Here is a 27,500-nt window from a genome sequence, read left to right as displayed (position 1 = left end):
ACAGCAATGACCTCATTACCACCACTACTACTACTACACACACACACACACATAAACCAATATAACACAAGAGGAACAAACAAACAGTGGACACACTCATGAAAAATTCATACATTCACATTGAACACCATTACTAAATGTTGTTGCTCATCACATGGACGGTTCTGAAGAAGTGGAGGGGGGAGGGGCTTTAGGAGGAGGTGTGGAGAAAATCACAGCCCAGAATTTGTTTAGTGAACACGTAGTAAAGCTCATGTTCGCAGATGACATATGGTGCGATCAAAATAAAACATCAATCAGGTTATTACTTTGCCCTCAAGTAAAAAGTAAATACATTGCGGTGAACAAAACTGATGAAAAGTACAACGTACACACACACACACACACACACACACACACACACACACACACACACACACACACAAACACACACACCCACCCCCCCACCCCCCCACACACACACACTTCCTGTGTCCCCAAATCATAAAACAGATGATTTAAATTCATCCAAGTTTCAGGGGGAAACAAGCTCTTCTTGGATTAAAAGGAGTTAGTCACATATTAGAAGATTACAGAATAAACAAAGGTGTTCTTTTTTTTTTTTTTTTCAGCTTCTTATCTAACTTATTATAGTCCTTTTATTGCTTTACTTACTGTATTTACATGCCAAGAAAAGTGAAACTAAAAGTGACAGACAGAGGGAAACAGAGATGAAGAGAGTAAAAGCTTAGATGTGTGTGTGTGTGTGTGTGTGTGTGTCTCTGCTGAGCCCAGCAGTCAAGGCAGCAATGATAAGACAGTTTCAATCGACTCTTTCACTCCCTCCCTCTTCTCTCACTCACTCTTTCCTTCCCATCTCTCCCTCCTTCATTCATTTTCTCTCTCCGTCTCTCTCTCTCTCTCCTTTATCTCAGCATATTGGAGCTTATTTAACAAAAGCAAACAGACAATCTTCTCTGTTTCTTGCCCTTTTTCTTTCTGATATCTGATATTCCACTGATATCCTCCCATGTCACACACACATCCACACGCGCACACACACAAACACACACACAGTAGTAACACATGCATGTGCACATACAGTAATTCAGACATGAAAACAGACACACTCACCCTCCTACTCTCTGTTCTCCTCCTGCTCCTCCGTCTTTCTGCTCCTCTCTGAGACTCTCTCTCTCTCAGCCCTGCAGCTGCTACACAGTCACGTGACATCTTTTCTCTCCACCCCCCCCCCCCCCCACCAACACCACCCATCCTCCTCTCCATCCACCACCGCCCTCCCCTCCCTCCACCACCCTCCTGCTCTTCCTTTCTCTCCCTCTCCATCCAACCTCTTCTCCTCTGTGTCACTCTTCTTATCTTCACATTCTCTCTCACTCTCTCAATTTGTGCCTCTGTTATTTTCTCTCTTCATTCTTCATCTTTCCCTCCTTTGGTGCTCACTCCTCCTGGGAGGGTGGCAGTGGCTGAGTGGAGTGGAGGAGGGTGGAAGGAGGAGGGTTTAGAGGAAAGAAGGGGAGTGTGTGTGTGTGTGTGTGTGTGTGTGTGTGTGTGTGTGTGTGTGTGTGTGTGTGTGTGTGTCAGAGGCTAGTGTTATCCCCCCATCCATCACTCTGTCTCGTTGCCAGTCGGCTCTGACTGCTCTGGGGGGATAGGGGTGAGTTCATTGCGGTGTGGGGGGCGTCCAACAGTGACCTTTCACCCTTTCACTCATAATACAAATGAAGACATTTACCATCCTTTGGTAATCTTTTTTTTTTTTTTTTTTTTTTTTAAAGTGACGCCTGCAATAGTAAACACATCTACATGTACATAATTTCGAAGCCTGCCAAGGCATTAATATGCAGTGGAGAGCAGAAAACCGTATGTTAATACAATAAGTCACTACAGAAAGTTCCAATGTTATGCTTTAAAAGTGAGCAATCCTCCCCAAAAAGTAATATCACAGTATTATAACCTATTATCCCAGGTTTAAATGGGTTTTTGTTGTTGCTGTTGTTTACTCCCAGGTCAAAATCAGATCAGTGGTAACACAGGACCGTGGTAAAAACATTAATTTCTTGTTTGTCTGTTTCATTTTTCGCCCGTTAGCATAGCATTTAGCCATGAATATTTTCAGTGCACCGACTTTGAACTGGACTCATTGAATTACTAGCTTAAAGTCGATCATGTCTTTTACAGACTACATGTTTGAGGACATGAACCGGTCTACGTCTGTGTCAACCATATTCAAAATGTGCATAATTGTGCATGTGAACAGCAACAGAACCAGATCTTTTCCATTGCTTAAGAGACAAACGTGTAGTGTGAATCCACGTTGGTCACAAGCTCTGATTTACTCGACGGTAAACTTTATTTTTTAGTGTATATCATCATCTTAAGCCTACACCACGGCAGTAATGTGTGTGTGAGCAGCATAACTCAGAAAGCAAAGGATATATGTTGATTACATTTTCTGGGAATGTAAGTTATTGCCAAGGAAATAAATGATTTGGATTATAATGACACTATAGCAGACATTTGGAAGTGCTGTCTCCAGTTATTATACGCATTTTTCATTCACTATGCTATGATTTACTATTCTACACTTTAGTTAATCTTTTCTCTTTTCTCAAAGCCATGCCCCATCAACCATGCCACATTCATGTCATCAGCTTTCCTGTGTTTTCACCTGAGAGCTAGAATTACTATGCATAACATTTGTTCATTATCTACCAATCATTCAATCTGGGGCCAATTGCAGCCGACATAAACAAGAGGCTGGCTTCAGGTCACCAGTCGATTACAGGGCAAACAACAACCATTGACCTACAGTCAATGTAAGGTCTGGAAGCTGCTTGACTCCAGGCTGTGAGAGGAAGCACTGTGAGATACTGTGAGCAAATCCCTTAAACTATCACAACTCAACTTTATCACTTAGCACAACATGTCAGCCTACAGCTGTGTTTTTACAAAGGGAATTTCAAGAGACACTACAACTGTGAACATGTTTCAGCGAGCAAACATTTGCGTCTATTGCATGAACAAACAGAGTCATTGACAGAAAAATGGACAACACTGCAGCGCCTTATTAGTTTTGAAACCAGTCTGGGCTGTCAAACATATGCAAACAGCCAATCTCTGCTCACATGCTATCACTACGTTGCTAGTGAACGACCTGAACACGATTGGTGTTATGGATTAAGACGGAGCACATTGAAGTTCAGTCAGCAGCTAGAGTTATTGTGCTCATTTCATACTTTTGTGTACATTCGTGGGCACTGACTCAGTCTAAGTTTGCATGAGGGTACAGTTTTGGCCGTTAGTGGAGATGTGGGATGGGAACCTCCAAACATTAGATGCAAAGGTCAAATGTCTTTGACTTTTGAAAAGACCCGTGAAGATGTCTGACCACAGATTTGTAACTGGGATATTTTTCACACGGTTAATGAGTTAAAATACACATTTGTTAAAGATTAGATTATTTTCTCAGAATAATTAGTTTTATATTGTCCAGAACATTTCAACTGATATTGGTGGTGATGCTCAGAAGATCATGGGGGAACCATCACTCATGTATAAAGGACAATGGTCCATAGTTATATAACGGAAGAAATGTGTTTAATCAGCCTACAACCCCAGCTTAATGAAGCATGCAGGTTTTATTGGCTTTGGCTCTGATCGGCATCAGATGGAACGTAAGACCTAAACTATTTCTGGTGCAACCTCGTATCATCTAAACCACAGGTCTGAAACTTGCAGCCCGCAGGCCACATGGAGCCCTTCAAACGTGTTTGTTTATGATATTTACAGATTCATGACTTACTGTGAACTATATATTGTTGTGCATCAGAACACCTTGATTTTAGAAGCTATAGCCACTACTTCTAAGGTGAAAGAGGCTTTTAATACACAATGAATTGATCAATCGATCAATTAAAGCTAAGAATACACACACACAATCACTCTATAGTGCTCAGCATGACGTGTGTGACACGTGGAACATTGAGAGACTGGTGTCTTTGACACCTTCCTTTCACTTTCTCACAATCTCTCCCACACACACAAAAACAAACCTGGGAGGACAGCGGGGAACCAGTTCAGCCCAACGAGCTCATGAGAGACGAGTAATTAAAGTAACCTGTGTTTACCAACAGTTACCTAACATTAGACTAATAATGGGAGTTCACAGAAACTCTCTCGCACACAAAGTCTGAACACAAATATGCTCTTTTTTTTCAGCTTTAAGACACTATTCATTTGGCCCCGAGGGCTGAGACTGCTCGCACGTATACAGCTACCTGGCTGTTATGTGAGCTGGAAGACTTTTTTTCAAATATCAGTGACATGCACACACAAACCAGTCGCACCTGCACCACTTCACGCAACATTTTACTGACATACATTCATTTCCTTTCACATCAACTGTTATTAGCACTAGCTTAACCATTTTACAATATAATATAATATGATTTAATATAATAGACTGCAAATACAGGCTTTTCAAAGTCATATTCTATAATAACAAATGCCAAGGCTTGTGTTCAGAGAGTGTGAGACTGTATTCTTTCAAAAGTCTGTTCCAAATCTTTTCACAGTCTTCTCATTCATGGCAATATCACCGTACCCTTAAAACCATGTCATCACCTTAAAGATAAGATAAGATAAGATAAGATAGCTTTATTTATCCCACAGTGGGGAGAGAACAGGGTTTCAGCAGCTCCGAAAAAGGTGCATTATGTAATAAATCTAAAGCAACTGGCCATAAAATCCTCCTAATATGTCACAGAGACTCAGGAATAATGTTCATATAACAAACTAACCTCTCCAACAACAACAGTACAGACAAAATATTTGCATTAAAAAAATATATTTTGCAGACTGCAAATCATGTTTATGTTTTGAAATCACGTTTTGGCATGTGGCGCCACCTACCGCCGTCTATCAATCATTGCAGTCAGTAGAGTCTCAGCTGCCGAGCAACCACGGGTTGCCAGTTACGTCAGAAAACGAAACCTAAAATACCTCTGTATTTTGAATTTGAATGTAGTAACCGTTTTTGGCCACATTCTTACATATGGCACCTTTAAATGTTAAGTTTTTCTTTTGCAGTTTGTCCTCATAAGGAAGACAAATCAAACCCCAATGTGAGTGGGTAAACAGAGTCTGGTCCCCACAACATGACAAACACTAGATACCAGACACACACACCAAAAGAGAGAGGAAGTGTGTGTTGAGAGAGAGAGAGGAAAAGTAGCCAAATGTTTTACAGCCTCTTAAACTTGTCTGTAATAGCAGTCAGAGTGGCGTCAACACAGCAGTCTCCAGGGTTACTCCAGGGGCTGCTAAATGGCTTTACTAGCTCCAGTCACTCTGCAGCTCACACAGAAATACTTAACACTTCCTTACAATCCATAAACAATGCGCACACTGGCCCTTTTTCCTGCATTACACACACTGAAAATGCAGAAATAAACACAGAACTTCAGCGATGACATGAACAAAAATACACCAAAGTAAACTCTCAGTGTTAATCTGCAGAAAAGACAGCCCCCACGCGGTGTTAGCCGTCTTAGGTTTCAGGCGTCTTGTGTCACAAGAACATATGCACGTGACTCCTAAAGGGACCAAACAGCCGACATGCATTTATGCTTTTGGGGTAAATGGAGCAGAAAAAAACCACATGGTGTAATAAACAACACCTCCAGCAAAACAAACACACAAGCAGGAATCAGATCCAAAAACATGATGGAGCAGAGAATTAGCTGTACACAAAGGGAATACTAATAATCTACTGTGCCAGTGTGTGGAGAACAGAAGCCATCACTTAGTCTCATATTAAACAGTGCATCCGCCAGAGCAGAGCCATGTTTACAGTGCTATCTCAACAATGCTGAGATGTTAGTGAAAGGTCTATAAATTATGACTGCTGAAGCTCAGAGGTGAAATGTGGCCTGTCAGCATCACTGGAAAGTCTCTCCTCTCTTCTTCGACTCCTGGCTGCAGGCCACATCCTCATTCTCACTGACCCATCTCCATTTCTCTAATCAGTGTACTTGTCTACAAGGATCTTGTCACTGCTGTCAGATACAGAAAACAGGAAATAAAAATAGCAGCAGTTTGGGGAGCCCTTACACCTTTCTCTACGTGTCTGTGTTATCGTTTCTTTGCCTTGTCATCTCCTCCTCGCCGTCTTCACGTCGGCTACGTTTCTGTTCTCCTCTGTGTCATCGATCTTTTCTGCAGCGTGTGGCTCGGTCTTGTCTGTCTCTGATAGGAAGATGATGCTAAAAGATAAAACTTACCGACGCTCAGTTTGTTTTCGGCGCCCGGCTGTGTCTGACTCTTCACCTTCTCATTGGGTGTGAATTTCAAACTAAAAACGGTGCATTATACTAAATCTGTTTCCTCGTTAGGAATGGGACGATATGAGCGCTTTCTGTTGTCATTATCTTGAACAAATAGTTCAAAAAGTTTGAAATTCTTATATGTTAATGGGAGAAGCGTTCAGACACATTAAAAGACATTTTTAAAGACATGTTTGAATATTGTGAAAGTGTACACTCTTAGAAATAAGGGTTCCAAAAAGGTCCTTCTACGAGGGCTGAGGTTCTACCTGGAACCATTTGCTTCTGAAAAATCCTTTCCCGAAGAAAGGGTTTTTCAAGGGTTCTTGGTAACACTAATGGTTCCAGTAAGAATCATTTTGATTCAGAGAACCCTTTAAAACCCCTTTCCTGAATAAAGGGGTTTAAAAGGGTTCTTGGTGGAACCCTCCAAAAGGGTTCCAGGTGGAACCAAAAAGGGTTCTCCTATGAGGACAAGCCAAAGAACCTTATATGATTCTACTTAGCACTTTTATTTCTGAGTGTATGGACACAAAGGAAACAGATAAACTCATGTTCAAACATTAAAAAGATAATGATAAATCCTGTATTTATAGAAAAAATGACTTTGCTTTCAAATGTTACAAAATATGTTGCTAAAAACATGTTATTAATGTTACAAAAAACTAATACAAGCAAGTTAGACATGCTACAAAATGTTTGTTCTTCGTTTTACAATTATTCTAATAATATATTCATATTGTCCCATTCTTAATCTTCAGTTGGGAATAATCTGTTGGTACGTGTATGGGAGTCACTATCTCAGCACGGAACTAAGGCAAGTTTGTCCAAGAGTTGCGTGTGTGTGTGTGTGTGTTCAGCCTAGATATTTACACACATTGTTTCTCCTCCTCTGGCCTGAGGCTGGCTATGTTCACCAGGTGCTGACACCATGCCACAGTGCCTTCACCGCAACCATCTGAACAAACACGAGGGTGGGGAGCACACACACGCACGCACGCACACACACACACACACACACACACACACACACACACACACACACACACACACACACACACACTCATTGAAAAAAGGTGTACAAAGACTCAAACTAGTCTGTCAGGCAGGTGTGGGATTAGTAGAAAGTGCAGAGTGTAATTGCAGTGTGTGCTACCTGCAGAATAACTGTTACTGTTGAATGACACTTTAATATGGTGAAATATGGGCCGACATGTCAGAGGCAGAGCAGAGTCACAGGTGTTGCCTCTGGGAAAAACTTATACAAGTAAAGTATACAAGTGTTATGGATTATTTCTTTGTAGATTATCTGTGTTTATTGAAGACGAGAGCAACGAGGAAAATTAACAAACCGCTCTCGTGTTTCAACTTGAATATGTGCCATTTGCCCGTCAGTCGTATATTTGTTCTTGTGACTCGAGTGTGTCAAAGCTCTGAGAAAGAAATCGACTTCGTGCTTCCGTGTTGTATTTTTCTGAGTTCAGTGACTGTGCTCTGATCATACAGGAAGTCCTGAACGATTCAGTGAAACCATCTTTTTAATTTACTGTTTCTAGTGATTCAGTGCATGGAAAAAGACATGCTGCATACCAAACCGAGTAGAGCGAACTGTATCATGGAAAAGCGCCACATGTGGAAGAAGCAGATGACGCTGTTGAGATTAAGTTCAGAGCATATGTATATCTCAGCTCAGGCTGTGGGTAAGGATTATTTTAAATATCCTTATTATCCCACCTCACCATTTTGTCAGTTAGTAAAAATGTACAGTAACATTAACAACGTTATCATATTATATGAACGCTTCTTGAGTTTAATTAATTAATTTTTGTTGATTGACTCAACAAAGAGAACAAAATAATGACTGAATCTTTTGTTGACATAGTTTTTCTTGACTAGAAAGGACATTTGATCTTGTGCATTTCAACCAATTCAGGCAATGATTGTGACCACCAGTATTTATTTGAGTGAGCTAATGAAGATGTAATATCATCCACAGCTGAACAACACCTACTTTAGGGAGCTGGTGCTGGCTTTTTCTTTCCTACTGTTGTTTTCCAGTTTTTTTTAAGTTTGAACTTAAAGTTTGAAGAAAATTACTCTGATATTACATAAAAGAGAGAAGGAAAGCAGCATATCCTCATATGAAGGTTAAACCACGTATTCCTCTTCTGCCTGTGGATTAGGCTAATTGATTGTACAAATGTTTCTGCTCTAATGACATTGAATCTGCAGGGAGTAAAATGTAGCACACAACCAGAGGACTATAAACGTGGCACAATTCACTGACAGCACGTTGTATAATCTAGTGCAGTTTAAAGACATAGACACAGTTATTCTGACCAACAGAACTGTGATTCTCGATATTCAATTGAACGTACGACCTGTGAGAATGTTTGCATCGCTGTATTTTTGCTTTCTTTTAAGCAACGGTCTTGCAAAATGCAGGCTGCTAACTTGCGCAGCCATGTTTCTACAACAGCCAGAACAGAAAAGACAAACCGGCCAGTGTGTGCTTCAACCAGAAATGTACTACGCAACCACGGACGCAGGCTCCGCCCACAAAGAACCTGACACTAATGCTACGTTCCAGAGTCCATCCAAACAAATGGGATGAGGGACTTATTATTCTACCTGGATTGTACTAGCTCCTACTTCAAAGCGTTCCAGCAATTGAAGTCGAATGTTAGAAAACATGGGCGATCGCGGCGCTTTAGATTTATGTTTGAAGAGGCATTTTGACTGTCAGCAATTCAGTCTACTTACATAAACAAGCAAGCCGTATATGTATACATATAACGTCATGAGTATACTTTTACCGTAGCCCTACATATCTTCATGCTAACAGATAACAACGACGACATAATTTCCCGCCATAACATGAAAAACAAGTCTACACGCAAGTCTACAGCCTATTCATGCGACTCCATTGGTCGCCGCCATTATTCTGCGATTTCATTTTGGTCCCAACTTCACGAGAAGCAGGTCTGGCCCATACAAACCAATTGGACGTGGGACTTATCCTACCTCCAACGAGAAAAAGTGCACTGGAATGCCTGTCGAGGGACAGGCATTCCTGTGGGACCTCCTACTCACGAAGTCGGGGCTGATCGACCTACCCCGGCTTCACCAAAATGACGTCGGAGAATAATGGCGGCGCCCATGGAGTCACATGAATAGGCTATAAACTTTACTGTTTCTGTGTGTAGACTTGTTTTAAACACAGCAATTTTATCACAACTTGTTTTTCATGTTATGGCGTGAAATGATGTCGTTGTTTTTCCATTAGCATGAAGATATGTAGGGCTACAGTAAAAGTATACTCATGACGTTATATGAATGGCTTTTACATATACGGCTCGCTTGTGTATGTAAGTAGACTGAATTGCTGACAGTCAAAATGCCTCTTCAAACATAAATCTAAAGCGCCGCGATCGTCCATGTTTTCTAACATTCGACTTCAATTGCTGGAACGCTTTGAAGTAGGAGCTACTTCAATCCAGGTAGAATAAGTCCTACATCCCATTTGTTTGGATGCGCTGTGGAACGCAGCATTAGACCAATGAAGAAGGAAACGTGTCCACATCCTTTGGAAGCTGTAGTTCACATTTACAGAAAAACTGAGGTACAGAGCTAATGTTACAAAAGTTATCAAAGAAAAATGACCAAAATAAACAAGATGGGTCATGAAATTATCAGAAAGATGCACTTGAAAATAAAACACCAGGACTGTATGTTGACATGCTAGATTTTTAAGTCACTTGCGTGACATATTCACAATTATCCTGCTAGTGGAAATTCCCTAACTTATTGTGAGTGTTTTTTTTTAATTATCATGATATGCAATAACATCATCCCATATTGTCCCATCACTAATGACACTGGGGTGAATCCTAAGCCATGAGAATGGGTTTACAGTATCAATATGAGAAGGAGGTAATTAAAGAGATTGGAGGTTTACTCAGTGACTCCTGCTGAGCAGCTGGTCTACGGCAGGTCAGGATCAGCACATGGCGTATGTAGCATATGATGTGTGTGTGTGTGTGCGTGCGTGCGTGTGTGTGTGTGTGTGCGTGAACTCCACCTGCGGGCTGTGTACACACACAAAAGCGGCGTGATCCGCTTGACTGCTGCTAATGCGCCCAGCGGCATCTATCTCAGCCAAACAATAGAGCCGCTGTTAAAGGTCCCGGATTAAAGAGCGACTCCTCTCAATCCCATGGGTGCTGCTGTGTGACTAACCAAATCAAGGTGACACACACACACACACACAGTGCTCAGTCTTCTTCCTGTCCGTTAAGTTGACTGGGGGCAGTTCAAACAGCAGCACTGTTTGATCAGCGACAAGTCTGACGAGAAAGATAAGAAGAAGAAGAAGAAGCACTGACGCCTCCTGCATCATGTGAGCACGCACACATCACAAACAGGAATTAGACGAGTCGAATTTAACAATAAGAGCGTTCAATGTTGCTTAAATGAGCACTTTATGACTTAGAAAATTCATCCCCCTACTGAAAGAAGTAATGTTTCTGCCAAAACTATCATATTAAGACCACATTAGAGTTATTGGTGTATTGTTGACGATGTTTTATTGTGAAAGGGTAAACCGGAAGCTGTTTTTCCCCCTTCAATTCTGCAACCACAACCGGTTTTTCACCACTGATTCAATCACACACGAACCACTTTCAGACTACTGCGATTCATTTAAAAAAAACAAAATGGTACAACTAAAAATTAAACACGACGAGTCAACATTACAAACGCACAAAAACGCCACTTCCGGTCGTTAAACCGACAACAAAGTGCGGACGCGTGGAACAAGTCATGTGAGTGTGTTGACAACTGAACAAATGAAATGACGTAGCAGCTCAAGCCCGGACTGACTTTAAAAGCAGCGAATAAACCACAACACTTCATTATTAACTCTTCGCAGCAGCAGCAACAACAAAAGACACACACACACAAACTCACAACTTACCGCTGCACCGAAGAAAATCCTATCTGCTTGTTTTGCGCATCCTTACGTAGAGAAATTAGAGTGAGGCGAGGAACGAAGTGTGTGTGGTCCTCTCACAGCAGCAGAAGACACACAACGAAGGAGAGGGACAACACATTAACTGCCCTCGCGCACACACACACATACACACACAACACAGAGAGAGGCGGAGTATCAGATGAGGAGGGGAGGAGGAGGAGGAGGAGGGCGAGCACCTGCTCCACTGATGCTCCCTGGAGAGATGGATGGATGAAGAGAAGGAAGATGTGGCCCCAGACTGCAGATACCTCAAAGCCTGGACATGTTTACTGTCCACTGGAGACAATCAAGCCTGTTCATCCTCCTGCTGCTGCTGCTGCTGTACAGCCACCACTGTTCACACCATTGCAACCCATAATAATCATAACAATTATATGATAGATAATATTTATTAGAGAGCACCGAAGTAAATCTTCCCACAGTGTCAATGCAATTAAAAAAAAAATAAAAGCTAGAGGTTGTGAATCAAATGAACTACTAAGTAGACACGTCTCCTGACCTACATCCTCCAAAACAAGCTCACCTTTTACTTCTTGAGCTAGGCTGCTAATAACATACTGTCATGGGCCTTTTGCACATGTTTTAGCAGGAAAAAGAAGCACAGGTGTTTCTGATCATATTATGTAAGTCAGGACAAACTGGGGAAGCTAAAGGGAACTCAGCCTTTGCTCATTTGATTACTCACACCTGTGACATGTCAACATGGCGGCCATGCAAATGATGCAACATTTGATATCATTTAAATGCATAGTGTTTAAATCATATCACCTACATCAGCATATAGCTACTGCTTCTATTAATAATAATAGTAATTCAAATTTATTTACAAATACTCAACAAAAATAGTCAACAGCTCATTCAGTGACTTTAATAACACACCACCATACACTGGGCTTCATGGTTTCAACTGAAGGATTTAGTGACATCTAGTGGCTGTTTATTGAACTTACCAAACCACACCCTATTTAAAGCCTCATTTGGAACAAAACATTTAATATTTAATTTATGCGTTTCAGGTGATTTTGCTCTAAATCACCTGCAAATAAACATGAATTATATTAGAGTCTGTCAATTGTTCATCCTGACGTTTAAAACATGAAGCAGTGTACCGCTCTAGGAGTAACTCTTCTGATTGATTCTGTGGTGTCCTTCTGTCTCTCTGAAAATGTATTCACGTTCCTGCTCTCCATTCTGCATGAAGGAGTATTACAAGTATTGTTTTTAGATAGATGTACTATTATAAATGAGTAAATAAATCACCTCTGTGGGACTCACACATACACATATGTAACAAGTATGTTTGTATAATATGTGTATAATCCCTTTAATATAGCCATAATAAAAAAAACAAAAGTACTTTAGATAAGGGTTGCACTTTAATGCAGTGTGACATCTAGTGCTGTCATGTTTCTACAGCTGCAATTGTGTATTATCAGTGTAATTGTAATGATTGAATGATGTCTGAATTATTTTTTACTGTCTATTATTATTATAATAACATGTGTTCTCTGTCATTTTCATATAATCCACTACTGGTTTCTTCCGCACCCTCACTCATACTACTTTTACTCAATTGTGATTTTGTTTAAGTATATGTGATTAAACATAGTTCCCTCAGAATATGGGGTGGGCAGAGTCCTCCCATTTGACACAATATGTAGTTTGGCCATTAGATGTCACCAACTCTTCCACATTAGCCCATGAATCAGGCCTGATGTGGTCTTCCTCTGGTGAGGGCATACAGTAATAATGGCTGCTGGTGATGAGGAGGAGGAGAGATGAAAAGCTCTTACCAGGACCTAAACAGTATGATACAGAAATGGAAATACAGTATATGATTGTGGTGACTGTGATCACAAAGCTCCACCGCTTTCTCTGAGACAAACTAATGGCTGATTGCTTTCCACAGCTGTTTGTGGTCTCTCGGGGGCTGTGCAGTGTTTTTCTATAAACCAAGTAAATCCTTTATCGGGGAATGCAGACTTAAGAACTGTCTCGTCTTCTTCAACACTCATAGAGAAGAGAAAAGGCTGAGGTCAGAGCAGTTTTCTCACGCACATCTGCTCATAGTGTACACAGTTACAAGCAAAAATCATACAGTGATTCCACAATGGTTGAGGCAAGGGGCAGCATGACAAGCACCCGTCTGCACGGCTATAATCATCTGTCAAATATCCCGGGATTATACGCAATCCGCATGTGCTAATGTTGGAAATACTAAATAAATAAATAAAAACACACAGTGGTTTATCAGAGCGCGTTCTCTTAACACAGCTGTCCGCCGTGCCTCCCACTCAAGGTTAATTCAGAACTGTTGTCATTATACTCTGACAGTATATTCTGTCAGTACTGATGTGAAATATGCATCATAATACTCAGCAGATCATAGGGGGAGTACAGAGTCTCTAGGAAATTCTTCTTTTCTGTCTTAAATCACTTTTAACATATTAAAGAAATCTAGATATCTTTAGATATATTTGGACATCTCAATGCAGTTGAGCTTAAAGGTGCCATATGTAAGAATGTGGCCAAAAACGGTTACTACATTCAAAATTAAAAGACTGAGGTCTTTTAGGTTTTCTGACGTAACTGGCAACCCATGGTTGCTCGGCAGCTGAGACTCTACTGCAATTATTGGTCGATGGCGGTAGGTGGCGCCACATGCCAAAACATCATTTCAAAACATAAACATGATCTGCAGTCTGCAAAATACTTTTTTTAATGCAAATATTTTGGCTGTACTGTTGTTGTTGGTGAGTTCAGTTTGTTATATGAACATTATTCCTGAGTCTCTATGACATATTAGGAGGATTTTATGGCCAGTTGCTTTAGATTTATTATATAATGCACCTTTAAAGGTGCCATGTGTAAGAATGTGGCCAAAAACGGTTACTGCATTCAAATTCAAAATACAGAGGTCTGTTAGGTTTCATTTTCTGACGTAATTGGCAACCCGTGGTTGCACGTCAGCTGAGACGGCAGCTGAGACATATTAGGAGGATTTTATGGCCGGTTGCTTTAGATTTATTGCATAATGCACCTTTAAGTCTTATGATTTTATTTTGGAGTTGAAGATTTGCTCATTTAGTGCACATTTGCACATCTGTTCGAAGTTTCAAAACAAACATTTTAACATATGGACGAAATCTAGATATCTTTAGATACATTTGGACATCTCAATACAGTTGAGCATCTGTTCAAAGTTTAAAAACAAACAAACAAACAAACAAAGGTTTACACCACACTTAGTGCAGCGCATCACTGCCCTCTGAGGTTAAACATCAAGAGTGACACTGGTTTGCTGTAAAGAACACTAACAACTATACATAATGACATTAATAATAGTCAAGCAGCAGCTACTCTGAGGTGGTGGGAGAGGGACCCCCATATCAAATTCACCTTAGGGCCCCATGAAGGCTTGGGTGGGCCCTGTAGGTAAGATTTACTGAAGTCTCAAACTGTATCAACTATTAAGTGATAAACATGTTTATATTAATATGCATATGTCATCATGTGCTATAAGTTCACTCATCCTGCTGTATTTCATCTAATACTTGAACACCCCCCACCCCCCCTCCATCTCTCCATCACTCTTCCCTTCATCTCTCTCCGACTCCCGAGCAGCTGCTCCACTTTGCAGCTATTTAACAGCTGTTTTGCATTGATTTGCGCTTCCGAGTGCAGATCTCTACCTTGTCTATCCTCCCCGTCCCCATCACTTTCTGGTTTCTACCCCCCCCCCCCTCTCTCTCTCTCTCGCTCTCTCTCTCTCTCTCCTTCCTCTCTTCCTCTTGCATTTCTAAGATGCCAGACACGCAGTCACACCAAACAGCCTTGATGTTTCCCTCAATGAAAGCACTGTCTCCTCCAAGTCTTTCACTCAGATCAATGCAGCGATGAAAGTGTGCACGTGCGCACACACACACACACACACACACACACACACACACACACACACACACACACACACACACACACACACACACACACACACACACACACGCATGCAGGGGCATGCTTTAAGTCAAAGGTATACACACACACACTCTATCAGTAGTACATTTGTACATTTATGCACACACGCAAACAGACAGATTAACAGCCGCCTACTTTACTCTCTGTGGAAACAACAACTGATCGAGGCAAGAAAAAAAGAAGAGACGAAAGTGAGGCTCCCTGTGTGTGAGTGTGTGTGTGTGTGTGTGTGCGTGCGTGCGTGTGTGCGTGCGTGCGTGCGTGCGTGCGTGCGTGCGTGTGTGTCTACAGAGACTAGTGTAGCCTGACATGATTTATGGTTTGGCTGGGCGCTTGCAGGCAGACTTTCGCTTTTCTCTGAGGTTGGTGTCTCACCTCCATTTTTTGTGACCTATACAGGTAGGATAGCGTGTTTGTGTGTGTGTGTGTGTGTGTGTGTGTGTGTGTGTGTGTGTGTGTGTGTGTGTGTGTGCGTGTGTGTGTTTGTGTGTGCGTGCATGAGGAAGAGATAACCTGTTAATTGTTAACACACACACATTGTGGTGTGTGTACTGAAGGTGCATGGGTGCATGAAAGAGCAGCTTCACCCTCAGACAGTTCATGTCGTGTGCTGCTCCCTGTGTTTATGTGCAGTGTGTGTGTGTGTGTGTTCGTGTGTGTGTACTTGGCAGTGGACTGAAGGATCCCCCATTAAGTAGCGTGTAAAAGAAGCCAAGCACAGAGGCCATTATGAACTCAGACAGTAATAGCTCCAGGAATCTTTCTGCCTCTGGAGACCTGGTCATTAGCCTATTCCTCTCTCATAAAGCCCTCTATCCATCACACACACAAAGCATACACACATTTGTATGCACAAACACACAAGCATGCATGTACAGTTTGTCTCTGTCTCCTGCTTCTTCTTCTTCTTCTTCTTTTTGCTCTGTTTATTCATATCAAGTGAAGAAGAACCAGGGATACTACAACAAGAACGATCCACCAAGACATCCACAGATGTCTTTGAAAACTATCACACACACACAGATGCTCATTTACAAAAGCAGCGAGGCATAATATCAGCCATGAACCCAAACCCCTGATTATTTAAATGTATTCCTCCTCCTCCATCCACTGAAAGTGATAAGCTTATAGCAGCCTATAAACTCTGGTGTGGTCAGAGATTACAAACACAAACACTGGTATTACGTGGATGGACAAGCATTCTATATAAGGGCAACTCGAAGGAATTCCTTAACCTCTAACCTTAACCACTGCAACTAGATCTTAAGCCAAACCTTACCCCCGACTTAACCTCGACCCAACAAAACTGGAAAACATGTAATTTGTGTGTGTTTAGTTCAAAAGTCCACACTGGGATATGAAAACAAGGACACATACTGTAAAAGAGTGTGTTCTCAAGCACCATGAGAGGAAGTGTGACAAACACACACACGCACACACACACACACACATGCACGCTTTGTATTTACTCTCACTTGTAGCCCCCACCTACCCACAGACACACACACACACACAGGTTTGCACAGCTATTCTTCTGAGACACTGCATTGACTTCCATTCATCCCGACTCACAAATTAGGTTCTACCTCATTAAGACCAGGTTTGGTTTGGTCTCCATGAGGACTACGGGTCTAGACAAGGTCAATGTTTGCACCAGAGAGGATCCAAATACAAGAGGTAACACACGCGCACACACACACACACACACACACACAGTCACATTAAGTACATTGTGTACCAGCACACAAACTAGAGGGAGTCCAGAGATAAGGGAAACCTGGGGATGAAGACTCATTGGTAACGCTGGAGTCACTCACTCTGAGAGAGAGAGAGAGAGAGAGAGAGAGAGAGAGAGAGAGAGAGAGAGAGAGAGAGAGAGAGAGAGAGAGAGAGAGAGAGAGCTGTAAAGATAAGCCCTAATCCTGTTTATTACCTCCTTCCTCTCTGCACTGTACTTCTCTTTTTTTCATTTTATCTCTCTCATTTTCTTCCTCTCCCCCCCTCTCATCTGTTATTTTTCCTGTCTCTCCTCTTATTTCCTGGAGCACACACATTTCACAAACGCACACACATACTTACATTTAATGCACACACACACATACACACGCACACACACACACACATTGTCAGTTTACTCCTGTGATGTTTGTTGGCCTGGGGCTGAGACGAGGAAACGGGGAGGGGAGCGTTGATGTGTGCTGCTCTTTTCCTGCTCTGTTCGTGTCCTGCAGAGAGAATTACCTTCTCTTTGTCTGTGTGAAGAGGCTGCTGCCTTTACCATCTGTGCCGTGGATACAGTGGCAGACACGTGTGTGTGTGTGTGTGTGTGTGTGTGTGTGTGTGTGTGTGTGTGTGTGTGTGTGTGTGTGTGTGTGTGTTCCTGTGCCATTATACTTAATTAATAATGTTAGGCACATAACCCTCAGAAATAAAAGACATTTAAATGATTTGATATCTTTTATGGGGGAATTAGGGGAGTTAATGCTTGTGAGTGCGGTCCTAGGTTATAGATGAGGCAGGTTTAAGGGTTAAAACAAATCAATGTCCTAGGTTTTTACAGTCTTTACATTCCAGTACAGCAATTTTTTAATGCTGACAAAACCACCCAGGGCCTTTTGCTATCTGAAAAACATATAAATATTTAAGACAATATTTAGCGCATAGCTTGAATTGTGTGTTTAGTTTCTCGTTTTTTCTCGTTTAGTTATATTTTTACAGTCATTCCAATTGTGTATCTGAGCTGCTGGTTGTGTTCAGTGTCACTCTTTACTATTGACTTTACTATTTCCTCACACCGGAGAACGTTTTCCTGCCCGAGGGACTGAAGAAACACAGTGTTTCTTGCACTTGGACATGCGATGGACTGGTGACCTGTCCAGGGTGTGACCCGCCTTTCACTCTATAGTGAAACCAGTGACCGCGCGACCCTCATGTAGAGGATAAAGCGCTAGACAATGAACGAGTGAATGAACAGTGAGACTTTCTCGTGGAGGCGCAGAGACATAAAATGCTTACACTGCACAGGAAGTTCCCATGTGTTTACAAGAGCTGAATATTTTAGTCACGGGGTAAAACATACAAAAGGAAACTCAATCAAATATTACATTAAAAGGCAACATTGTTTTCTTCCTCATCCTCTCTGCTATTGCTGTCAGCACACTGTATTCACTCTCTTCCATCTTCCCCTCACACTGTCCTCATTCCTTCATCCCCATCTCTCATTCCTTCCTCACTCACTCACTCGCTCTCATCCTTCTCTTTCATCCCTCTCTCTTCTTTCCTCTTCCCCTCTCTTTCTCTCTCTCCAGATGGAGGGCAGAGAGTAGCAGCTTGCTGTGGTCAGGCCAATTATTTACATAATTATGATCTCCCACTTAACCACATGATCCCGTACCTGGGTGTGGGCAATTAGAGTCAGCATTATGCAGATTATGCAAATACAGTCAGAGGCAGAACAAGACCCTGTAACCATACATGAGTGTGTGCGTGTGCGTGTGCGTGTGTGTGTGTGTGTGTGTGTGTGTGTGTGTGTGTGTGTGTGTGTGTGCGTGTGTGTGTGTGTGTGTGTGTGTGTGTGTGTGTGTGTGTGTGTGTGTGTGTGTGTGTGTAGGAGGGTTCACACATGTGTGTAACAGAATGTGGGCCATTTTTGACGTTTTCATTCCAGAAACTTCTATTAAAGGCGATCACAAAAATTTCAAAAGAAATCATCCCTACCAAAATTTAAAATTTAAAGTCGGGGTCAACACAGAAGACGGATGAGAAGATGTTTATGACGTAAATAAAGAGCATTCCTGCCATTAATCCAGTTCTGTCATCTTTTTTAATCATTGTTTTTATTTGCTTTTACTTTTTAAACATGCAGATGTTGCACCTCCCTCAAGCATAAACTCTTTCATCATAATATTTCAAGATTTTTCTGTAATTATTCAGGGTTTTAATGTGCAAATCAAAACGGGCAAACGTTTTTAAATTTGTTAAATGAAATGAAATGAGGGCCCACGGTTGGTGTAGTGGTTAGCACTCTTGCCTTTGCAGCAAGAAGACCTGGGTTCCTGGGTTCGAGCCCCGTTTGGAACAACTTCGGAACAAGGGCCTTTCTGCAAGGAGTTTGCATGTTCTCCCCGTGTGTGCGTGGGTTTTCTCCGGGTTCTCCGGCTTCCTCCCACAGTCCAAAAACATGCGATATGGGGATTAGGTGAATTGGTCACTCTAAATTGACCGTAGGTGTGAGTGTGTGAGTGAATGGTTGTTTGTCTCTATATGTGGCCCTGTGATGGACTGGCGAACTGTCCAGGGTGTACCCCGCCTATCGCCCAATGTCTGCTGAGATAGGCACAGCACAGCACCCCCCGTGACCCTCTGGTGGAGGAAAAAGCGGTAGATAATGGATGGATGGATGGATGGAAATGAAATGAGGTCATCCATCCATCCATTGACTACCACTTCATCCTCCACATGGGGGTCTTGAGGCTGCTGGTGCAATCCCAGCTGACATAGGGTGAAAGGTGGGGCAACACCCTGGACAGGCTGCACAGGTCATTTAAGTAAGTTTTTTTTTTTTTGCTTTTCGAAGATTTGGGTGAAATCACCCTTTAAAATCACACTATAACGGTGGCACCTTCTCATATAATATATATAAAAAAAGATCCTAAGGCTACTGATGACAAAAATAAGAGAAGGGTTAATGACATGGAGAGGAGATGTCAGCATGACACCCTGTGTGCGTGTGTGTGTGTGTGTGTGTGTGTGTGTGTGTGTGTGTGTGTGTGTGTGTGTGTGTGTGTGTGTGTGTGTGTGTGTGTACGTGTGTGGGGAGTCACATTCAGGTTCAGTGAGAACCTGCTAACATGGTGCGGCCAGGTGGCAGACAGAGCCGTACCCATGGGTAATCAACAGGCTCCATCACTTTGTGTATTGAATGTGCACGTGCATGCGTGTGGGTGTGCACGTGCACGTGTGTGTGTGTCTCGGTCGCAGCTGGAGCACTGTGGCACCTCACGAGAGGCGTGTGCAGACACACATCTGCATTGTGAAGCACACGCGCTCTGTGTGACTGCCGTCTGACTGCTATTATGAGCAGAAAAGGCTGCCTCTCTTTCTCTCTCTCACACACACACACAAACACACACACATTTACTGCACATACACAAGTACGTACACTTCACACTGACACTTTCAATCAATTATTTTTTGACATGGTCCATGAACATGCAGATGGTGCAGAGGGCTCTCCTGTAGATGTGTGTTTTCCTGTGAGTTTTTGTGTTTGTGTGCGTCTCAAAAAGTCCACCTCCCTGAAACGTAATAACTGGCGACACATTTTAGCTGCTGTGCCTTCATTTGTCTAATCCTTGTGCCATCTGTTTGTTATTACAGAGCTGCTTGTGTGTTTTACTGTGTGCTGTTGTACGCGCGCGCTCCCTCAGCTACAAGGAGTTGTCGTTATCACCTCGGGTCAAAATCAGTTGGCATTTATCCCAATCTCCTCAGCTCAGTGAGCAGCACTGTGTTTGTGGGGGGGGTGGGGGTGGGGGTGTTTTTTATTGTTTGTTCCTCTTGTCAGGACCAGTAGTCCTTAAGGGGACCAAAGCCTGGAGCAAATGTCATTTGTGACGCTCTGGTTAAGGTAAGGCCTAAGGTGTGAGTTGTGGTTAAGTTTACTTGATAATAATAATGAATTTGACTTTGACTGTCTGAATACAAGTCACTGCAGATGGGTGTGTGTTTGAGTGTGATTGTATGATTGCTCATCAAAGTTTTGTTCCTGCGCGCGTGTGTGTGTGCGTATGTTTGAGTTATAGGCTGCATCCATACAATCATATATTAATTTGGAAACCAGATTTTTATTTGTATTTATTTGTTTTAAATGAGCTTAGTATCAGAGGTAAACAGCGTCCTTCTTAACACACCTGAAAGCATATGTCACATGACCATTCAGGTACACTGGGCCTGCACATACTGTACACAGGAAGTTGATTCCCTCCCCTGCAGTTGTTTGCATAGTTTCAAAGAGTTAAATGAATAAGAACCAACGATGACAGAAAGTCTGTTGTGAGACAGACAACGACGTGAAACATGGCAAATCCCAGTAACTGTGTAGTCTCCATTAAAACTATAGACATCTATAAATGCCTTTATTGAGGTGTCCTGTGAACAGTTAGGCGTCTATTTTACTATTGTGGTCTCTATGGGAAAAATGCTTTTAGGGCCACATGAGTATTTTTATTGCAGTACCACAAGTGGCCACTGGGAAACAATAGCTCCAAGCCAGAGGGGGAGGCACTGTGTCCAGTTCATGTAATACAGCCATGATTTTGCTCCATCCCATATATATCCCATACCTTATATAAAAAGTGGATTACAGGTTTACAATGTGGAAGTAAATCTCGGTAAAAACGCCACCAGACATGCATGGAATTATATGGAAAAATGAGGAGTTTGTTTTGGTCTCCTTGTATAGAACATGGTGGTAATTTTATAAATTATAGTGTCATTTAGAGTAAAATAGACTATAAATTATGGCACATACAGATGAGTGATTGCACCGTAGGATTCAAAACATTTTCAAGCTTCTCCATTTTAAGAGCTCTAAAAAGCAAGGGTGTGGATGACTATGATGTAGCTGTTGACACTGTGGAGTGAAGATAATCTGGCTCTTAGAGTTCAAAGGTTAGAGACAGTTATCCTTATTTAGCTGTGATGGTTATAGGAAACACATTACGAGTGTCATGAAGAAATACAAATGTGTGTGTGTGTGTGTGTTGTTTTTGCTGTTGCGCTGTGTCTACATGTGCCTTAAATGAGTCCTCTGTTAATTAAGAGCTCATTAGCGTCACCAGCTCTTTGACCAATTAGTTGAACGCGCTCACTCATTTGTTGTCTGGTTGAATCATTATTACTAAACATGTTGTTTTATTCATTCCTTGTGTTTTACACCCTTTCTTCTGGTTTATTTCTGCTCTCTCTGGAGGATAGAGAACATAAAAATAAGATTATGGTTGTTTTGCACTTTTTTTCCTTTCTTTTTTTTCCCTTTTTTTTCTTGGCAGGAGAAAGCCGTCCCCACTCCCATATGATATTTGTGTGCGAGTGCATGTGTGTGTGTGCTTTGTTTCTATCTCCTCTGTGTCATCAAGCTGTTGTCATGGTCTTTTATTCATCTCATTAATAACAGCGCCCTTGAGGTGGAGCTCCATGACCCTGTTTTCATCGGCACACGCTTGTGAGCACAGACATGCACACACACACACACACACACACACACACACACACACACACACACACACACACACACACACATACACACACACACACACACACACACACACTTGCACATAGAAATAGAAGGCACACACACACACACTCACACACAATTAACAGCAAAGGAGAGCTTGACGGCAGCTTTCTTTGAGGCAGCAGCCATCCCAGCCTCCTACATGAGTACACAAACACACTCCACATACATGCATACTCAATAGAAATGCAGCCAAACACACTCACTTGTGTGCTTGCCAATTAACAGTTTTTCCACCCACAAAAAAAACACAAAAACATGTGTACATGCTATGCTTCTGTTACACACATTCGATATCCCACTTGCAATAAAGACTCAAAAGCAGAGATTTCATTCTGGCTCGGGTACAGCATATACTCACACAGAGCGCACCTAACATTTAAAAAAACAAACCACAAACAAACATGGAGGAGAGAGATGAGGAGGAAGTGAAGGAAGAAACTTAAATGAAGGGATTCTTATCACGAATCTATCACACACTTTATTCTCCACATGAGCGTCATGGGGTGCTAAATTCAATAACAACTGACAGAAGGCAAAAGGAAGGTTCATCCTGGACAGGTCATCAGTCCATCGCAGGACAAAAAAAACATTCACATTCCCACCAATGGTCAATTTAGAGTGTCCAAGAATAAAATAATTTATTATCATTAAAATTCTACTTACGCTTATCCATTGTCTTGAACGTAGTTGTTTGAAGTTTGTCCAAGTGGTCAACATTCATTTAACTCATGTCTGTACATTTTGAGGTAAAAAACCCAAAAAAATATGAAAAGAAAAAAAAGGAAGAGGTGGGGGCGCTAACAACAAAGCTGTCATCCACACCCATCCAACAAAAAAAAAAACCTGAAACCAGCACTATCACTAAAACTAAAACTGTAATATATCAAAGGTGGTGCTGTGCTGACACGTCATCTACAGAGGAAAGTGAAGCAAAGGTGTAACATTGGTCTTGTTCAAATACTTTTTGGAACAAGTTGTATGTGTGATGTTAACTGGCAAACTGGCAATTAATAATACAGTGAAGGGAAAAACAGGCGTCTTGACACTTATGCTAGTTAAAGTAACCTGGAAGTTATAGCAGGCACAACAAATGATCACATGTAAAACAGCTTAAGCATCTGTGGTAATGCAAATTTTCCATTGTGTATGTAAGAAATGTATTGTGTCAAGATCAAGATAATATGACCAATGTATGTCAGCAGAGATTAAGCAAGCAAAATTGTTCAATTTAAATATTGGCTTCACTGACAACAATCATACAGTCAAAATGTTCACTATTGTTGGCCACATTATACTTCTCCGACCGCGTAACCACGGAGACCCCTCGAGCCTTCATAGTTCTCCGTCGTGGTGCCGGATACGCACTGCAATTTCCCGCCCGATCAGTAGGGGTCGCTACGCAAGGTTGTTGTGCTACAGTGAGCAATGGCGTCCTAGAGAGAAAGACTGTTGTTGTTGCAGCTGACTAACATTGAAACAGTGGCCGTTTCTCACCTGAAATAAATATTTTCTGTTTCCTGGAACGCAGTTTTACTTTTGAGGTATTTGTAGTTTGGCAGCGACGTTGTCGGCGGTGATCAGCTCCGCCTCTGTGGACGCTCGGTGCGCACAGTGGCCGGCACAGAGCAGCGTTATCTCGACCTGTCCTGAGGACCAATTGCAGCCCTTGCCGTCTCCGTTGTCCCTTGACGGAGTGACGGACACTTGAAAAATATTTTGTGCAGCCGGAGACGATGCAGAGACTCTCGGACAGGCTCTCCGGCGACATAGAGGGGTCTCCATAAACCTGCGTAGAGCACTTTACGCAGAAGTTTACATTGGGCTTTACTCGTAACTCGTCGATTACATGGACAGTTTAATCAAGCTAAGGCCATAGTCTGACTAAGACAGGCAATCGGGCAAATTGCCAAGTCCAAGTATAAATGCAGAGGAGAAAATAGATTTATCGGCCGTGTTTGTCTGACTCTGCCTCCGTAGGTGGCGCTGTATCTCTCTAAAGCTAGTGTGTATTGAGATGGATATGGATGGTGCTGTGGGTATGTTTCGTACCTGCTGTACATGCTAATGAAGATACAGATTAGATGAAACATGGCTCTTGCGGTTGCTGTGTTGTCCGAAGAAAGACGCAGCCTCTGTATGATTCCCTGCAACAGGACAAAAATGTAAACATCGTCTCATTCTACTTCCGAGTCAAAGACCGGGGAGGACATTTTGGTGCATGTGCAGAACGCCAAGTCCGACTCCAGTCTGACTAAGTGTATACAGTGTATATACAGGAGTAGTCGGACTATGAATCGCATTATCCAGGTATATTAGTCAGATTTAGGCGTTTCCATGACATAAGGAAAAGCAAATTATTGTCTTAGTTTGACTAAAAATCAGACTTTTAACATGCATGTAAATGCACTGAGTGACCTCGTCAGGACCAGCAGTCCTCATTGAGACCAAACCCTGGTCCTAATGAGGCAGAACCTAATTTCTGAGGAACTGGATAAGTCTAGGGCTAACATTTGAAATGTTGTTTAAAGGTTAAAGGGATAAGGCTTTGTTTACACAGTCCAAATGAATGGAAGCCAGTGTTGTAGAGGATAGTTGTGTGAACCTGTGTGTGTGCTTCTGTGTGTGTACATTCATGTGACATCTACCATAAATCAAAAGCCACAGTGTCCTTGTAGCTCTAACATGTATCATGGAAATCAATGCAGAGGTCAGGTCGAACAGAGCTACCCAGCCCCCAAAAATACCACAGCAGCCAATAAATATGGCAGGCCAATACACACGTCAACTAACTGGCTTTCTCACCCTATTCACTTGTCATGGATAATGTGTGTGTGTGCGTGTGTGAGAGGATGCACACATGGACAAAAAGCACAAATGTCACTGTGTGTGTGTGTGTGTGTGTGTGTGTGTGTGTGTGTGTGTGTGTGTGTGTGTGTGTGTGTGTGTGTGTGTGTGTGTGTGTGTGTGTGTGTGTGTGTGTGTGTGTGTGTGTGTGTGTGTGTGTGTGTGTGTGTGTGTGTGTGTGTGCGTGCGTACTTCATGGTGACATGTGAGCAGGGTTTGACCTGGTGACATTGTAAGAAGTGGAGATGAATTATCTCAGTCTCCTGAGGTCTCATAAGCTATTTTTTGCACATTGTCAACAAATCTCATGAGAAGATCAAACCCCATAGTGAAATAATACCAACAAGTATTACAGTACTATTACAGTAAAACACACACTTGTGTACCATATTCCCTTTGTAGGAGGAACATGAACAACACAGTTTATTCTAAGGGGATCATATCATAAACCCAAGAGTGTGTGTTCATCCACATGTAGACAAAACATCCTTATTAATAAACACTGTTGGTTTTGAACTTATCTTTAAATATGGTAAAAATGTTTGTTTATTACATCTCTTTGGACGACACGCTGTTTTTTAAAAACATGTTATTTTTGAAAATAGAATTAAGATCAAGTGACAAGTCACTGAGGGAAAACAGCAGCAAGTCCACAGAGTGACACTTTGTTTTCCTTTTGAGACCTTATGTAAAGATCAAGGTTTGCGCTGTGTGTGTGTCTTTCTGTGTGTCATGTATTCTATCACATGTCTTTTTCTTTTGCCATTGATGGCGAAATGAAAGATTGTGAAGTAGAAAATGTGCATCATTCACCTGATTTTATACTGTTTTGCCTCTAATCACCATTCCTCTCTCATCCTTGCTCTGTTCATTTCCATCTACCCTGACTAATCACACAGTAATGGCTCCAAATTGTGCCAACACACACACACACACACACACACACACACACACACACACACACACACACACACACACACACACACACACACACACACACTTGTGAGGACACTCACTGAAATAGAATCTACGGCTGACTCTTCTGCTAAATCACCCTGAACCTTAAAGGGACAGTTCAGTCTTTTTGGCAGAAGTGACTTTGCCAAGTGCACTGCTGTCTGCAAGCATCAGCCTGAGAACTCTGAAATGATGAATTAATACCTACCAGAAAATATCAATCCTCATCCATCACCTCAAGGGACAGAGTTTTTAAGAGGGGAAATATAGTTGCATATGCATCTGCAGAGCAAACACAAAGGGTGTAAAAGAACTGAAATATATTCAAAGATAAGCACAGCATTGTGATTGTAATGCAACTAAAACGAGAAAGTTGCATTTAGCTACACCTGCTAGCTAACAACATCAACAATTTGAGATCACAGCACACAGCAGTTGTTGATCCACTGCTGCGTCCATCGATGTTTCAAAGTCTTTGATCAGGGTTCATACATGACACAAACTTACCAAATGAGGCAACAGTAGACCAGCTCTTGTGTCGCTGTGGTGTGTTTCATTGTGTAAAGAGAAAAAGAAGTGAACATATTGTGGAGATATTGAAGACTGGAGAAAGGTGTAGATTTTATTAGGTCAACCTTTTGTTTAGTGTTTCAAATCAGGAATTCCTTGTGTCTCTGCTGGCAGCCATGTTTTCAGTGAGAGCGCCGTCTAAAGCTGGTTCACAGAGACGGCAGCTTGGCGATAATGTGTCAAAAAAATCTGGACTATCCCTTTAAAAGAAATGATGAATTAAAAAAAAAAAGAAGACCTTTATGACCACAAGTCCATGAGGATTGCTGGTCCTGACAAGGTTGGTGTTTTTGCCAGGAGAGGTCCTAAAGAGGTAACAAATACAAGAACACTCTCTCTCTCTCACACACACACACACACACACACACACACACACACACACACACACACACACACACACACACACACACACACACACACACACACACACACACACACATCCCTTGCCCCTCACCCCCCCACATTGTCAAATGATCATTGAGGAGCGAACATGTGG

The 27,500-nt window shown here is 42.0% G+C and overlaps 1 protein-coding gene across 1 annotated transcript in view; it reads right to left on the bottom strand.

Moving 5' to 3' along the window:
• Positions 1 to 27,500, bottom strand: part of LOC310931052 (genetic suppressor element 1-like) — a gene marked incomplete at both ends in the record, with an annotated part of 44,453 nt that overhangs the window by 15,004 nt on the left and 1,949 nt on the right. The window lies entirely within an intron of this gene.

The sequence above is a fragment of the Microchirus variegatus genome, assembly GCF_963457635.1.
Source record: "Microchirus variegatus genome assembly, chromosome: 8".
NCBI classification, from domain to species: domain Eukaryota; kingdom Metazoa; phylum Chordata; class Actinopteri; order Pleuronectiformes; family Soleidae; genus Microchirus; species Microchirus variegatus.
The sequence above is the reverse complement of the archived record's forward strand: the minus strand, read 5'-3'. Positions and strand labels throughout refer to the sequence as shown.